Source organism: Homalodisca vitripennis, unplaced genomic scaffold (assembly GCF_021130785.1).
Source record: "Homalodisca vitripennis isolate AUS2020 unplaced genomic scaffold, UT_GWSS_2.1 ScUCBcl_1568;HRSCAF=5355, whole genome shotgun sequence".
In the NCBI taxonomy this organism is placed as follows: Eukaryota; Metazoa; Arthropoda; class Insecta; order Hemiptera; family Cicadellidae; genus Homalodisca; species Homalodisca vitripennis.
Genome location: NW_025777691.1, coordinates 31,536 through 48,733, shown reverse-complemented (window position 1 = coordinate 48,733; position 17,198 = coordinate 31,536). Strand labels below are relative to the sequence as shown.

General features: G+C 32.0%; 1 pseudogene; it reads left to right on the top strand.

Moving 5' to 3' along the window:
• LOC124371534 overlaps positions 1–17,198 on the top strand; it is a 50,779-nt pseudogene that overhangs the window by 17,856 nt on the left and 15,725 nt on the right.

The window sequence follows — 17,198 nt, the reverse complement described above, 5'->3', positions numbered from 1 at the left end:
TTGAAGCTTTTGTAGGTTGTCATCACTCTACCCCTTTTCAGCACATGAGAAGATAATATGTCATAAGATTCATATATATATGATATATGAGTAGGAGTTGTCTTGTTTTATACTTCGGAATTATTTAACTAGTTTTAACTGTAATGTCATTACAGTCGACTCTCGATAACTCGAATTTCAAGGGAACGGCTGTTTTCTTCGAGTTATGTATAGTTCGACTTAAGAATAGTTCGAGTTATAGAGGTAATATTTCACTAAATTCGACTTACAGAGGTAAACAAAATAAAATTCGAGTTATAGAGGTACAGATAAACTATGTTTTTTATTCCCTACATCCTTTACAAAACTAATGTATGTACTGTAACTACATACAGCATTTGTACTTACTGTCACACTGCAATGTATGCCTACAATTCATACGTACTTACAATTCAAATTTGAAAATAATCCGTAATCTTCGTCTGCCTAAGGCTTTTTTCAAAATTTAAGTCTATAATGTTCTCAATAACAACAACAGCAGAGAACACGTTGTCTGGTATATCACTTGATTGTTCTAAGTAGCTACGTAAAGTGTTCACTGCGGTCTTGGCTTCCTTGGTTGTGATGTCCGGTGGCTGCTCCATGCCGTCGTCATTGTCATCATCAGAGAGGACGTCTTCACTTGTTACAGTTGCGCTGATATTTTGGTCCGATAATGATCCGTAGACTGAAACACCCTCGTCGACATTTGCAAAATCATCAAAGTCTAAATTCGGGAGCTCGTTATTTATCACGGTCCAGTCAACTTCAGCGTTAGGAAGTCTTGGTTCTAGTTCATGGGTTAGTTCTAGTTCAGCTTCGAGTTAGCGAGGGTTGATCTGAAAATTTCGAGTTGTAGAGGTAATATATTTAAAGACTTCGACTTATCTACTGAACTTCGAGTTATAGAGGTAATTTTTCTATCACTTCGAGTTATTGAGGTAAAATTCGGGTGCAAAATTAATTCGAGTTACGCATGGTTTTTTTTTTTTTCGACTTAGACAGGTTTTCTCAAGGGAACGGAAAAAAATTCGAGTTATCAAAGAATTTGACTTATTGAGGTTCGAGTTATCGAGAGTCGACTGTAGTTTTAAACTAAATGTTCTATTATTTCCATTTTACCCAGCCATGGAGTTAGAATTTTTCTGAGACTAATGAATCCCCCCCTCCACATGATTAATTTTTCAGTAAAATTTAATCCTAGAAGTGTTAGAAATTTTAAAATGTTTACCGATTTTTGGAGGTTTTACAGGATCTCTTTGTAAATTTCAAAAAAAGTCTTCTAAGTAGCACATGTATAAAGTGTTATACAGGGTGATTCGGTTAGTGTTACCGGCACTTTCTGAGCTGATTGTACTATAAAAAATAAAGAAAAAAGTTCATATAAACATGGGTCCGGAAATGCTTCCTTACTGGGTTATGGCCAATTGAAGATTTCACCAAAAATTGTGTGCAGGAGGTCAAATGATGATTTGCCGCGTGTTTATGAAGAGATATTTATAGGCGAATGCAACTTTTTCTAACGGATTTTTAGATGAGAAATTGAATAAAGTTCATCTCATAGCTGTATCTCATTTAGTTTTTTTTGTTATACTACAAAAAACAGAAATAAAATAATTTTGAAAACACTTTTTTAAGGTTTAACGGACAATTATTTTGTTAAATAGGCATTGAAGACCCACATTTTTACAAAGAAACTTGCAGAAAATTTAATTCTGAATAAAATTATGTGCCACACGGCTATTAACAGCGAAGTATTAGTTTCTGGAATTTAATTTTTCTTAGAATGTTTGTTGTAAAATTAAATTCCAGAAACTAATACTTCGCTGTTAATAGCCGTGTGGCACATAATTTTATTCAGAATTAAATTTTCTGCAAGTTTCTTTGTGAAAATGTGGGTCTTCAATGCCTATTTAACAAAATAATTGTCCGTTAAACCTTAAAAAAGTGTTTTCAAAATTATTTTATTTCTGTTTTTTGTAGTATAACAAAAAAACTAAATGAGATACAGCTATGAGATGAACTTTATTCAATTTCTCATCTAAAAATCCGTTAGAAAAAGTTGCATTCGCCTATAAATATCTCTTCATAAACACGCGGCAAATCATCATTTGACCTCCTGCACACAATTTTTTGGTGAAATCTTCAATTGGCCATAACCCAGTAAGGAAGCATTTCCGGACCCATGTTTATATGAACTTTTTTCTTTATTTTTTATAGTACAATCAGCTCAGAAAGTGCCGGTAACACTAACCGAATCACCCTGTATATATAATTTTTCATGTTAAAAATCTGAGAATAAAGCTACATAATTTGAAGTAAAAATAAAACTAAAATTTGTACATCATATATTGATTATTTGACATTTAAAAATATATATTACATAATACATAAAAGTCTGTAACAGCCAAATTGTAAGGCATTTAGTTGTGAACACAACAATGTAATAGTCTTAAGGGGTTCAGAAATAAAAATGGAAATAATTTTTATGTCTACAGATAAAAGGAAAAAAAATGGCAAATTTGTACACATTTTCAGTTGATTACAAATCTATTATATTAGATATTAATACAATGAAATAACCTTTGTAAAATTGACTTTCATACAAATTAATTTTTTCTACCCTTAACTGATTTAGAACAGTGTACTATACTAACAAATAATAGATTTTCTTCAGATGGCTTCATGGCTTAAGTATCTTTTCAACTGTTCTATTATACGGATTACATTTATCTCTTGTTTGTCCTTTTACTGAGTAAGAAGTTAACCAAAATTTGATAACTTGATGAGATGTCTTGTAAAATACAACAATCCTGATTTTGTATGATTAAAATGACTTCATAAAATAACATTTACAACACCAATTTAATTCCACATTTATTTAAAGTGAAAGTGTTAAAGAGTTTTAGTAATTTCCACCATGTATGCTTTTCAATAAAACACACAAAGGTACTGAATAAGGCTGTACTTACTTCCTATAATCGTATGTGGGTACAGAAGTCTCGTGGTTTGGAGTCTCAGATGAGATTTGCTCTAACATCCCCTCGCAGCAAGTTGTTCCCCCCTGTGAGGCGAGGGGCTCGATTTGACGTTTACCTCAACTCTTCAGGTATGCCTCGACGTTATCTTCGTTCTGGCATGGATTAAACGGCTTGCATGGGACCTTCATCTCACTCTTCATTTTCATGTATTATCGATATTTTAAAACTGCAGTAGACTAGTTTCTTCATGCAATTCTCATTTTAACTTATTTTTTGCGGGATATGATTTTTATTGTTAGATAGCGGTTTTAAAACATTTCTCAAAATGTATGGTTCATTGGATAAAGTATAGAATCAATAGATGTACTTACTTGGAGAATGTTACAAGCAGGTTGTGATTTGCATTCAACTCTAGAGTGGTGGACCACTGTAGTTAAACATTACGATTATACAGTGGAACCTTGATATATCGAACCTCATTATATATCGAATTCCTTGATAAATCGAAGTTTTGTCATTGACATATATATATGTGTATAAAAATTTCAGTTTATCGGTGCAAAAAATGAAGTACATTACCACATTTTTATGTCGAGACTTGAAACTCCAATCATTAACACTCCTTGGTTTTTTTGTTGCCGGAGTGGTAAATTGCCCTCAATTTGATTTAGACATTAAAGGCTTCGATATGTCAAAGTCTGTATTGATATATCGAACCTCATTATATCGAAATTCTCTATATATCAAAGTTTTGTATTTCCCCTGGAGGATCAATATATCGAGGTTCCACTATAGATACAAATGTTAAATGAATAGTTTAACGTTGCTGTAAAAGATAATTTAAACTGTTTTCACTCACTGTATGCCTGGGTATATTAATGATAACAAACATAAACACAGTTATTTCAGCATTTTATTTTATAAAATATACAACATTTCAATAAGGAATAAGGAATTTTGTCATTCATCACAGTCCAAGATTGAATAGGAATAGTGAAGATAATATGTAAAGGAATCTTATGTTACTACTTCAAGTCTGGTGAACTAAACCATAACTTTAAAGATACAAATCTTGATGAGTGTCTAACAAATGCAATATATATATACATTACTCTTTCATTCTCATGAATAAAAAATTGACTTACAATAAAAAATTTTCGTTAAAAGAAATTTAACCAGACAATCTTTAAGTTAAAATAATAAACTTCATGATGGTGTATAATAGGGGTCAATAATCAAATAACCACTTCACTATCTAGAAAATAAACAAGAACCAATATTTTAAACTTTTTTTGTTTAAGGCCTTTCGATAGCAAGGCAAACTTCTTCAAACATTTCACTTAAGTAAATAAAAAAAACACAATTTTTAGGTTTCTATTGAACCTGCCAATCTGAATTATTTGTATCTCAGTATACATAGTTTCTAGAAATCAATATTTGATATGTTTCTTGAAGATCTGTGGAGTTTATATCATAAATCATGAACTTTTACATTATACCTAAATAGATGATGTAGAAGTTGCTAAAGGAATTAAATTACCAGCAGGTAAAAATAGGACAAATAGAGTGAATTCAATTTAATGAAACCTCAATGTTTAGCATGCTTAATGAATTATAGGCATCTTAAAAATTATGGTTTTAATTGAACTATTTAGTTAATTAAGTTAGATATAAGATCATAAGAAATTAATTTAAAGTTCAAAAAATATATTAAAATAACATGAATTTGTTTATTAAAACAAGATTATGAATAAGAAACATTGTTAATGAAGTGGCCTTTAACATTTAAATATTTAAAACTGGAAATATGGATCAGACAACTAAAAAAATTGCTTGTCACTTTGTCATTCTGTAGGAATGTGTTTCTAGTATGTATCTTGTAAAATAACAAAATTAACGATTGAGATAGATTCTATCAACAGTATAATCTTAAAATTCTGTACATTGAACGTGGGAAATTAATTTTGTTCTTGAAAATTAAAACGCTTTGAGTTGAGATAAAGACTTATTAATATTTTATATTAAAAGCGTTTTTGGCAAATTTATACCAATAAATTAATCCATCTCTTGTGAAGGAATCTTTACGAAGGAATCCATATTCTGTAAAAGGTATAGATGGTGGCATAGATTACCAAAAGTTCAAATTTAATATTGTCAATTTTAAAAGAATCTTAAATCTGAGTAAACTAGTACTTGTGCTAAACCAATGTCTTATTTTTTAATGTTGGCAGACCATAGTTCAGTCAGACAAAAATTGCTGTATTATGTTCAAAGTTTCTGTTACGTTGTGATCTGTTTTGATCAACTTTGTTTATCTTTTTTTGTGTAATATTGTAAATATTAAGTGGGTTATAAGATTTTATTTAAAACAATACGGGATTTCAAAGATGTAAGTTTTTAATTCATATGTGTATTTATTATGGTTTGAGTTTCTGTTCTAGTATAATTAATAAGATGCTTTTTTTTAGAATATTCATAATATTTGGAATCATGCTATAGTTACTTAACATAATTAAACCATATCTTAAGATAAATTGTAAATATAAAAAAAATATTCTTATTATTAGATAGACAACCTGTTAACAGGAAGATTATTGTGGATAGCTTTCCAGAAATATATTTTGTGGCATGGCTTAGTCTTAATGCACATCCAGTAGAACATTTGAGAGGGTCATTCAGCTAATTTATTCAGTGGTACTATTTTTCTAAATGGCTGTGTAATAACACAATATATCCAAATTTGTATTTGTTTGTATTTGCCATACAAAATTACTATATAGTTATTGATAGTTTTGACGATGGGCAAAGGAAGGAGTAAATCAATGCAAATTTGAATATTGATCCTGTTGGGGAATATTCGTTTTTTCCTCCATTGATAGTCTGTAACCTAGCCAGTTTTGTTCTACTTTTTAATATACAATCTTCTAAATAATTTCTATTAAAACAAATTTATTTAGTTAAGAAAGCAATTTACTAAAATTCAGAATTGATAAATTCTTTATTGACAGACAGAATGACACTGTAAAATAGCGTCAACAATAATTTAAAGGTAATTGTAATCCTGTTATGTAATTTCTATGTTAATAAACAACATTCATAACACAACAATATCTATATAATAGTTTTAATAACAACATATTGATAATGATAACAACAAACATCATATAATATTATATATTGAATAAATCTTGTGATGGCTAATGACGTGACATGTGAACCAGCTTTTCTGGCAGCCATACATTTTTCAATAGGCTAGTAGTGATATAGCTGTATTACTAAAAAGCCTAAAAAGTAAAAAGCTTTAGAAAGCTACCACGGACTGTAAGCTTTTTATGGATAGACCATTAAGATTGACGGTATCATTAGACAATGGTTCTGTCTTTTCAAAGTGGATCATCCAATGGGTACCTATAACGAAAAATAAAATCGCTGGTTGGCTGTCTGTTATGATTTAATTAAAAAGGAAATTAATAGGTCTAAAAATACCATTCCTGCAGAGCTTTTTTATTAATATTGTTGACATTTTTCGAAGTAAAATGTTGATAATCGACTGTTTGTTTTATGGGCAGTGTACTGAAACGTCTTACTGATGTCTTTAAAAATTAGAGATCGGAACCGGTGGCTCAGTGTTAAAATGTTACCGTAAAAATCTTTTACAATTTTTAATACAACAAAACTATAAAATAATAGTTCAGTAAAGTATAGTAGTTTTATATTGACCAAGTAAATCCATAAACTTACAAAATTATATTTAAAACATTTTACTTTAAATGCAGGTTAAATTTTAAATACTTAACTGTCCAAATAAGTGTATAGAATAAATATTTAAAAATTATTAATTTCTCTGCTTTGTAACATGTTAAGGCTGAATAGTACTTTTGGAGAAACAATATGTGATGCTGGTTATCAAATAATTTATGAGCTTAGAGTATGGGAAATGTTTTTGAAAATTGTTTAAATTCTTCTTTGTCATTTAATATGATTTGTGAAGTATTTTGCAATATTGGGAATAGAAAGAAGAATAGCACCCATCTGCTCACAATTCATTCCAATTTAGTTTGGCTTATTTATTGTGTATGCCTTATTACAGTTGGTAGTGTTGTTGCCCATTGTGTTACAATCAGTAAGTAGGCACTATTTTATTTGGTTTTCATGCAGATTAAGTTTACTTGTTTTCCTGCCGTTCAGATTATATTTCACACATCTGTTATGTTGACTTCACTGTTTATTTTGCATGGATCGCCACCTGACCAATTTGTGTTATTGTATGCTTGGGTTTGACAGACTGTCCGGCAACTGGAATCTACTTTGACAAAGCTCACTGGTAGCATGAAAAGTCACAAATACCCTGCCCTGAAACGTGGAGGCAAGGCTGATAGATATTTTCTTTCTTCAGGCAAGTTCATTTTTTATTTGTTTCCAGTTGAATGTGTCGAATTCATTATAATTTACAACTAAATACTATGCTATTACATAGACTGAGCATTTATTTACTTGATTTCAATTAATCCTTATTTAATTCATTTTCCTACCAGTACAGTGTCAATAAAAAGAATGGTGCAAAAATAAATTTAATTTATTTTCAAATGGATTCATAAAATCATAAAAATTACATACAATAATTTTTATTAAGAAGTTTTATGTACATTACATAAATTTGAATTTGCATTATAAATGCTCAATATGACCTCCATTACTCTGCTGACCGTTGGTTGGACTGGTCACTCTGGAAATGAAAGTTTCTGTTGCACTGGCTACCATGATCACATAACTTGTCTCATTGCGTTTTTTTCCTGTCCTGAAGGTTTAAAACAGCTCATTATAGAAGCAGTACAATTCATAACACAAGAATGTTGCAGAGCGTGGTGGCGGAGTTATCACCTGTTACTTGCAGAGTAACTAATAGCACTCATTTAGAGAATTTGTACTGCATATTCAAATTTTGTTATGGACATTAAAGCCTGTTAATTTAACACGTTCGCTGAGGCAAAAGGCGCAGTTATGTTCTTGATATGCGGCAAAATTCAAATTCATTGTTTTCGTGCGGTTGGAGCTATTTTGGTTCATTATGCTATAAAATCATTGTCATTGTATTGAATTTTATCACGTTTTTACTAGTAAGTAATCTATGGGACTTTCCAGACAGTGGCTAATATTATTTGAATAATTGTAGTGTATAAAATAAAACGCATTCATTTAAAACGGACATTGTATGGGTCCATATGAGTATGTATTTCACTGATACTCTCCAGACAATAGGCACGCTTTTGCAGGCCAAGCGGAGGTAACATAAAGTATACATCATATTGTACAAGTTTCAGAGATCTGCAGCTAGATTGCAGTTAGAGCTGAAAGCTGAAATAACTGAGTGCTGAAATATTGGTAGTGTAGCTGTCCAGACAGTCCCCCACCAGGTTTGGTGAGGGATATGCTACTTTCCGTACAGTAGGCCACATCGAATGTGTTTACAAATTGTTTTATGCAGTTATTATGATTTTGTGACTCTTCGTGTATAAATTCATTAGGGCTATCCTTATTTTTGCCCCATTCTTTTTGAATACCCCTGCATATTGAAAATAATTTTACACTGATATTAAATAATGATGAGTGTATTTATTAAATTTTACTATTTTATTATCAAGATTATAAGCTTTACTTTTATCAGTTGCGTCTTTATATTACCTTATTATAATGAATTATTTTATGTTTTATTTTTCATTGTTAAGTAAAAATTAAAAACATTAAGTGTGGTCATGTTTTAAATTTTGTTCAATGTAGTGAAGTATTTTGCTAATAATCCTTTAAACCAAGTGATTAATTAATAAAATGTTACAGTTTATTCTGACCTTGAGTTGGATGTAAACTTGATTTTCATTAAGTAAAACCAAACATACACGTCTTCAATTTTAACTGTTTGGAGGATTCATCATTTCTCGTCATATTAATTACTGTTATAATAAGAAATCAAAGCACTAAGATTTTGCTGAAAGGCAAATTGTTACAATTATAACAATTTATATGCATATATGTTTAATTTGTTGTGTTTAAAACAGATGAAAGGATCCTGGAATATGATATTGATGCTGTACTTTTTGAGGAGCAGTCACCATACCAGAAAGTGCAGATTGTACACTCCAAGAGTCTAGGCAACCTTCTAGTTCTGGATGAACTACAGAGTAAGTAATTATTTGATGTGTTATGAACTTCAGAAACAATTACATTCGAAAATATCTCACTCCAAAAGATAGAGTACGGAGTTCTTCAGGGATCAATCCTGGGTTCTTTGTTATTTCTCTGCTATTTAAAGAGTTTAAGTAATTGTAAAAAAATATTTAAGTATCATATTTATTCAAGTTTATTTAATAGTACAAAATACTGCATGTTAAATATATCTTATTATTATTAGTCCTTTTATGGATGCACTGAATTTTTATACACAGCAATATTGGAAATAGTTGTTATTAACTCTTTGGGTGATAATGTCTTTCTCTTCTTTACACTATCTTAGTGAGAACGTAATGGAATAGAGAAGTCATATCCCATATATCCAGAGTGTTGTAGTGAAACCAAATTTGCCATCTTGGACAGACACATACCTAAAATGTGTGCTCCACCAACTCAATTCATCGTATAATTCCACGATAAATACCAGCTTTTAATAACAGTAATAGTAAGTTGTGTAAGATCGGTAATTAGATCTCACGTTGATGCAGCCACTTGTAAGATCGGTTTTGCCCCTTGCTAATTGTGCTACTTGTGTAAGATCGGTGTTGTCGTGATGTATGTTGGTAACCACACGTTATTGACTCACTTTCTCTGTGCTATCTATGTGTGATTGTTTGTGTGCCACATGGTTTGTTTTTAATTTTGTATTCGCATTCCACTTTCAAATAAATTGATTTTGTTCAACTGAATATTAAACACATGGTTATAGAGTTCACCAGCTTTTGTTTTATCATTACTCTGAATTATTAGTGTTTAAAAATAACTTATTAAATAATGACTAATAATAGCTTTTAAAAGTTAAAAATCCATTTATACCACAATAACACCCAAATTGTAAAATGCAAAACTCCATACTCACAGCAAGAAAAAATGCGTAGAAAATTATGACTTTTGCCAGTTTCAGGGTTAAAATTTAGTTTGGCCTCAAACTATCTTTACAAAGCTATTTACATGTATATCTTAAATTGGATCTTTGTAAAGTTGACCAGTGATAATAGTATATAAAAGATTACTTTAATATTTTGCTTCCTTTGAGAATTTGAAATTGGACATTGCTTCCATATTACCAGAATTAGGAATCCTTATTATGTTCTGATGTGTTGGAGTAAGACCTGATCAATAGAGATAGGAATACTGCTTGAAAAAGGATAACTTCTCCAGTAATAGAATTATAACTCTGGTATAAAAATTGCATTAAGAACATTCTAGTTTCTTGGATAATGTACTGGTTTTGCTGTTCATATCTGCCCAGAGCAAAATGTGGTATATATTATGAGTGGTTGGAACTCTCCTGTATAAGTTTTTCAGCAATAGAATCATTGTCTTCCCATACTCGAGAGTAATACATTGTTTCTGTTCGCTAGATCTGTCAGAGCGAGATCTGATCTACACAGAGACTCTGATGCAGAGAGGGAAAGAGGACTACTCGGACAAGGAGATTGTCATTCTCGGGGGAGGAGATGGAGCTTTGCTGTATGAGCTGCTCAAGGAGAAACCTAAGTTTGTTACCATGCTTGAGGTACAGTTTTCCTGCTAATCACTGGTTTTCAGAAATAAAATGCTATAACAATTATTACCTCAATTTGTGACACCTGACAGTTTGTTACAACTAGATGATTCTGTTCACAGTTGGATGAGGTTGTGTTAAGAGCGTGTAGAGAGCACTTACGAGGTTGTTGTGGAGATTGTCTAGATCAACTGGAAGGTCCAAATTACAAGGTAAACATTCATTACTTGTTACTTGTAGTCTAATGTAGTGTGCCTTGTCAGGCAAGACATGGGGCATTGTTAGCAATCTTAATAATAATTTGAACGTGTTAAGATATTTTTAATAATTTCTGTTTTCAACAGTGGGTCATTTGTTGTCTGGAAAAATTTTAGAGACCATAAAAATAGATTAGGTTATTGTATTGGGCACTGTTAGAATGCCACGTTGAGCCCTTTGGGTGTACTTTACATGTTTGTCGTTCAGTCCCGTTGGTATCACTGGTGATCCAAGGAGTCATTGCTGGTGGTGATCCAGGCCGTGGCTATCAACTATGGTAATCTTTGTAATTATAAAAAAAATCCTTTTAAAGTCACTTGATACTGACAAGTTTTTGTAGTAAAGAAGATTATGTTAGATAAAAGAGGAGGTTATAAAGGACTTAATTACCAGTGCTTCAACAGAAGGTTTTTGCTCACCCCAAGTTCCACTAGTAGGACCTGCCTACTCCTTCAACAAAATCCAAGAGCTTCTGCCCAATGCTGACATTGAATTCATCATCTGGCTGTGAGGTTCCATAAAGGATTCTTCTCCTATTCTCAAGCCTCTCACAATCCAAAATAATGTTTTTAAACTCCTCTGGCTGATTACATAGTCTTCGGTAGTGAGTCCTAAGGTGTGCAAGTGTTTCCTGGATTGACTGTGTCCAGTAATAAAGGAAATGAATGGTCCTACAGTTGCCTTTCTCCAGAGTGGCGTCTGACCTCTCCTTAAGTAGACTGGTGTCTTCTCAGATTATGGGTCTGGTTACGGGACATGTTCACATGAGAAAGCATCTTCACAGAGTTGGTATTCTCCGGGAGGATCCGCTCTGTAGAATGTGTAATGGGCAGGATGAAACTGCGGAACACCTGCTCTTAGTCTGTCCTGCAATAGCAAGAAAGTGTTACGCCATCTTTGTTATTCTGGGCAAGGTTGGTGAATTTCCCCAGAATGACCTGATCGGTCTTTTTCAGTGGTTTTTAGAACTGTTGAAACCGAAAACTGGTTGGCCTTGGTACACTTTGGGTGCAGAATAGGTCCTTGAGACTTAATTGAATGGTGGAAAGGTCACTCCTTAGAAGAAAAGGAGAATAAGGGAAATTACCTATATCCAAAGCCATTTCTTGCTAATGTCGATGAGTTCATTGCCCTCAAAACGAGTCCGTCCAGGAACCCAACTGAATTAGGACTAGCTAGAATAGATAATGTCTTGAAGCATGCCCATACCAGCCTTGCAGTTAATTCTGACGAGTTAAGATGGTCTGGCTGTCAAATAGTATCAATATCCGTTGATCAACGTAATTCCTAGCCAATCCTATATTTGCACAAGCTAGAATAGTGCATATTTCCGTCTGAAAGATTTTTGTTTTGGTTTTTAATTCCTAAGCTGTAATATGTGAGAGTTTGATAATATGGGTCCGAGTTACGGCTCATCTTACAATATTAAATCAACCCCCTGATATGTGCCTTTTTACAGTCTAGTGCAGGTCGGAACCTTCCTTTGATACAATGGACAATTCTAATGGTAACAACTGACAACTGCAAATTTAGATGCAGTGTGATTCATATCCATAATGCTAGTTATTACCCCACCCATTGTTCCTATCATAATGTCAAGATTCCTACTATAGGATGCTCAGTCTGTTAGCGTAGGGTTTTGGTATCAAGATTGCATTGCAGATCAAAACAAATGTACTTATGATCTAAGAGAAAGGCCTCTTGAGTAATGTACCAGTTCCCTATGAATTTAGAATATGTTCAGACCATATATGGGGGAATATTCTTGGATCCATACAGTAGATAGACTGAGTTCACTATCATGCTCCACCATTCTCATTCCAGGTTATGGTCACAGAGGTGATGTCTGTAGAATAAATAAGAAGAAAATTTATGATCTTGCAGCATGTTCTTATGTTGTACCCAAGTGGGCTACCCTGTGACTCTTAACCCTTGGGGAACTTACCCGAGTGTCACTCATTGCAGCCGAGCGGGACTGAATAATCTTGCCCGAGTGACACTCGTGCTCTTTTTAGACACTAAAGATCACGTATTTGTTTTTTTCCTGCTAGATCGCAGTTTTGTGCCCTTGTGCATCCCTATAAGCAATTATTCCGTTTCGATTTATTATGTTTGTACACTGGAGCTACAACTAATAGCTTGTTTTGTTATTGTTTACATATTGCGATATGCCCAATTTTCATCACTTCAATGTTCTGCTTACATTCTATGTATTGTTTTATAAATATTTAGTGTTTACCTTTTTATAGTTCTTGAATGAGTTTTTATTTCTTCCACTACCTCATTGAACAAGACAATTTGCAGACTTCAGAAGTAGACCGATATTTGGACAGTGATATTGGGATATCAAAGATACTCAAAGACTGTCACAAAATTGAATTATAAAATGTAAATGAATGGCCATTGTATGTAATGTAAATAGTTTATTTTAATTATCGTTTCAATAATAAAAATTGAATGAAACAAACAGTTTTATCTCATCTCCGAGCCAACTAATTCAGGAGCTTGTCATAAAACCATCAAGAAGTAAAAAAAAATATTTAATTTTAATTCTTTTGTTATTATGCTTTGTTATTAAGTAATCCAATTAAAACTAGTTATCCATGTAAAACACATTGTGCTGTTTTACATAAAAAATTATTGAGATAAACAAAAAAGTATGTAATAGGATATTAATAGTTGCTTTTGATCTTTTTGCTTTTCTTACTAAACAATTTTTAAATAGCCTATATACTAAACATAAAATTAAATAAAAAATTATTTGGCGAAAGCAACAAACACTATTGTAGAGCAACCAAATAGACTAAAATGTTTTGAAAATGTATCTGTATCCAAACTCGTTATATTAATATTTTAGTAGACCTATGCATTTTTGCCAAAATCAATTCAAAAATTCAGTCCTAGAGAGGCTAGGTTAATTGCTTCCTCAATGGGTTAAAGTTTGTGACAATTTATACCAACAGTAAAATAAGTATAGGCAAAAAGCAAGAGATATGTTATGGCTCACACTGTTCACCTGCTGCTTCCTGCTCGTTTGTAACAGTTGGAGGACATAGAACATGTGAGTTTCAAGTGTAAATCGGCTGTGAATATGGGTATCATCAGTGAATGCCCATGGGCCTTGGAGAATGATATTATCATCTGCCCTTGGGTATTTAGTGATACCTATTTCCCCCCCTCAAAACAACCATTCAACAACCAATCCTAAATCAAATGCACTAGCATAAAGGCAAAAATGTAATTAATGTAAGCTGTGCAACTCTGGGATATGAGTAATGTACTTGTTAAAGTCTCTGGGCTGAGTAGAATCACATGGGACTTAACATGTTAAAAATAACTTTGACTAGCTAAGATATTGTTAGTCACAGTAATTGAAATAAATCAAACTTAAGTTTTTACTACGTAATTATTACTACACAAAGTTACATTTATTATAGTTGGCATAATAATTATTTCATGCCAGTTAAAAAGCGTGAAATACAAGTAAAAGATAGCAAGGTTAAAGAAAGAAAGAAAGGCGAAATACACACTAAATTTGACTTGAAGTATAAAGGGTCCAAATACACATACAGCGATGCAACACAATGTGAAACTATCAAATAAATGTTAACATATGGAATAAAGTACACAGGGCATGACACAACGCAATCTGTGTATTTTATTCCATATCTTCACTGGATTTGATATTTTGCGTGAAGTCGTGTCACTTTGTGTTACTGTTGTGTATTCATATTCTAATAAATTTCAAATAAGTTTATTGAGAATTAAAATGAAAATAATGAAAATAATGAAAATAATGATTTATTCCAATAATAGAATACACATGGTTAACACAACTTAAAAAACTCTGGAATGACTGACCACTTTTACAAGTAACGTGGTCAGTTAAAACAAAAATATAAAAACAAAGTTACTTCTTGAGTCCAGGTGTTCATGTTGCTGCCAGTTAAGCCGCACTCTGTGGCGTCTGTCAGACTTAGCTGACTCTATTCCATAAGTTAAGACTTATACAAAACTAACTAAAACTACAGTATACAAATTATGCATTACTCAGATTACAAAATATGAAAGGACAGCTAATTATACTAAAACAAACAAGTTCTTAAAATATTATTTACATTAAAAAGAATAAAAATAAATAGTTAAGCATTTAGGCCAACATCTGTTTTTAAAAACGCAATATCGTGATGACTAAACAACCAAAGTTTTACTTTCAGACTAAAATACTTTATATTATTAGTTTCTTTAATATGTTGAGGTAATCTATTAAAAAATGATGGTCCACTATATATAAAAGAATGTTTAAAAAATGATTTATTTACTTTATGCATTCTGAAATTTCTTCTATTTATACTTCTAGTTGCATATAAAAGATCAGTCGTTCCGGTATTCCCACTCCGTAAATAAAATAACCTTAGAACCTTAAATACGTAAAGATGTTGAATAGGCAGTATTTTCAAATCTACATACAATGGAAAAGAACTGTCCCTCTTTTTCTTACCTAGTATTATTCGTAGAAAGTGATTTTGAACAACCCTTAATTTGCCTATTAAATAATTATATGTCCCTCCCCAACAAACTAATCCATATTGCATTCTAGAATCAATTAAAGCAAAATATAAAGATCTTAATAGGTCTGTGGAGCAAAAATTTTTCAAAAAGTAGAATTTCCTAATGGATGATTTTAATTTTGACAAAATTTCTTTAATATGTGACTCCCAATTTAGTTTTTCGTCTAATGTTACTCCTAGATATTTGAAAGTCGGCACTTTAGTGATGTCATCGCAACAACAATTTACCATTAAACAATCCATATCATGATATTTTAAATCTGTTACCAAGTCAAATCCCTTAAAGGCGAAATTGACATACTTTGTCTTATTAACATTAATGAACATTTTATTTATTGAACACCATTTTCTAAGTGACCTCAAATCTTCAGTCATGTCATTAGATAGGGTTTCGATATTTTTATTTGAATAGAAAAGAGCCACGTCGTCTGCAAAAGCACTGGGATTTCCCTTAAAATTTATTTCTAGCATGTCATTTATAAAAATTAAAAACAATGTAGCAGAAATTACAGATCCTTGGGGAACCCCGGCTGTGACGGGTAGAGGCTCACTGAGACACTCGCCCACTCGGACTCGCTGCTCTCGGCCCGTGAGAAAACAACGGAACCAGCTGAGAGCCACTCCCCTCACACCCGCGGCCTCCATTTTGGTTAATAAGATTTCATGATTTACCAAATCAAAAGCTTTCCTAAAATCAATAAATAAACCGGTCGATTTATTACTACAATTTAAACTATTATAAATTAAATCCGTTACATTAACAAGGGCGTCTTCCGTCGATTTACCTTTTCTGAAACCGTATTGATTTGGGTTAAAAAAACTGAAATCATTAAGATACTTTACAAGCCTTAATTTCATTATTTTTTCAAAAATTTTAGAGAAAACCGATAAAAGGCTGATGGGACGCAGGTTGTCCAGTTTTATTGAAGTTCCTTTCTTAAATATTGGAATTACAACACAAGCCTTTAATTTATCTGGGAAAATCCCACAGCTAAAACTTTGATTGATAATGTAAACTAAAACAGGAGATATTATTTCTGCTATACTTTTGATAAGACTCGTATTGATATTATCAAATCCGGAGGATTTCTTATTTTTTAAGCCTTTTATAATTGCCAACACTTCAAATAATGTAGTTGGTTCTATAAAAAAAGATGCTAATCTGTTTCTCAAATTAATATGGCCTGTCTGAGTACTCTCGGTCTGAGTACAGTCTAGGCCTACTTGCACCGAAATAAAATGTTTGTTTATTTCATGAGCAACAAGGCACGGGTCTGTTACGGTTTCTCCATTATCTAACTCAATTCGATCAATACTTTTGGTCTTGCTAACTCCTGTCAAATCATTAATAATTTTCCATTGAAGTGCTGAGTCGCCTTTACAATCTAAAATTTTTTTTGCATAGTACGCTTTTTTTACTTCATCTACTTCATTCCTAAGATTTTGACTAAAACGATAAAAGTATTCCTTAAAAGTTCTGTTATACGGCATTCGTTTAAAAATTTTGTACAGCTGCTTTTTCCTATTTAGTTTTGACAAAAAGTGTGTTATTTATCCATGGAGTTATGGCTTTAGCTCTTTGTAACTTGGTTACTCTATTTACAGATTTTTTACAACTACTTATCACATTACACAACA